This window comes from Mirounga angustirostris, unplaced genomic scaffold (assembly GCF_029215605.1).
Source record: "Mirounga angustirostris isolate CCGP_5_RB_7025 unplaced genomic scaffold, mMirAng1.0.hap1 SCAF_3, whole genome shotgun sequence".
Lineage (NCBI taxonomy): Eukaryota > Metazoa > Chordata > Mammalia > Carnivora > Phocidae > Mirounga > Mirounga angustirostris.
Window position 1 is genome coordinate 184,843,101 of NW_026991711.1, and position 1,538 is coordinate 184,844,638.

Consider the following 1,538-nt stretch of genomic DNA (forward strand, 5'->3'; position numbering starts at 1 on the left):
ATTTTTGTTATCTTCTGCAATGTAATGGCTGATAACTCAGAGCGATGCAATGCTCTCCTTGATCCCCCAACTATTTTCCTTTTACGTAGACTCTCTTTCCTGTTTTTGGTTCTCATAATTCATCTAACTCATTTTGCTTAATTGTGACTCACTTATTCCTTGCCTGTTAGAAGCTTGTGTGCACATAGAGATCTCAAAACCCATGACTGTGGCCATCCATCAGAGTCCAGCACCCAGGACCTGAGAGGAAGGCTGTCACAAAAATTCCTAAGTGCCTGCTTCAGTATCTCCTTGAGCAAAAATGACATTTGTTTTAAGAAGAAAGACATTGGTAGTAGCAAATGACTGTTAAGAGGGTACTATTGACTCTGATCCTTTTTCATTACACAAAATATTATGTGTTATATTATATATTACATATTATATATATATAAAAGAAAACCATAGAACTTCCACAAGTGGGAAGGTGGAGTATGTGTATTTTGCCCTATCCCTCCTGGTAAGTGCAACTAAAAGCCGGAGATTATAAAACAAATATGAGGGATGCCGGTTGGCTCAGTCGGTTAAGAGGCTGCCTTCAGCTCAGGTCATGATCCCAGGGTTCTAGGATGGAGTCCCGCATTGGGCTCCCTGCTCAGTGGGGAGCATGCTTCTCCCCCTGCTTGTGCTCTCTCTCTGTCTCTCTCTCTCTGACAAATAAATAAATAAAATCTAAAAAAACCCCCAAAAAACAAATATGAGAAGACAAGAAGGTACTCAGAAGAAGGCAGACAAGCTAGGGACCTTGGGACACAAGGATTGACATTGTAGTGACTTCCTGGGTTTTTCTTTTTGCCTCACATATCCCAGCCTTGGGGCTGAAGAAGCTGGCAAACTGGAAATGTCAGTGGGTGCAGACAGAAAAACCCTCCTGTTTCAAGCTATAGGATCAGAAAAGAGGCAATCTAACAAGACAGAATATTTGCAGACAGTAATAACTATGCTCTGTCAGAACACAAAAGAAAAATTCCTGTGGTTCCACCTTAACGTACACCATGAAAGGACAAGTGGGAAACCCAGATACTACTATTTCTAGGCTCTAAGGAAGCACCCCAACCCCTCCGCCCCCCCCACCCAGCTGGTGTCAGAGAAGGCTAAGTAGGGAGCCAGGCATTTGCAGCCATCCCTCCCACCTTGGTGTCAATGAAGCCTGTATTTTCATACAGCATAGCAGTAATGAGTCTGCTCCCCATTCTGCATTAGGGGATATAAGAGGAGGCAGAGTGGAGAGTCACAAGTTTCACCACTGCCCAGAGCAAATGCTGAGGAAAGCAACTGTCAACACAATATCTATTATCCAGTGAAAATATTCTTCAGAAAATAAAATGAAGTCAGAGCATTCTCAGATGAATGAAAACTAAGATAATTTGTCACCAATAGACCTGCCCTGGAAGAAGGGCTGAAGGAGGTTCTCCAAATGTCAAGGACATTATAAGGAAGGAATCTTAGAACATCAGGAAGGAAGAACACCATAAGCAGTAATATGGTAAATACAAAAG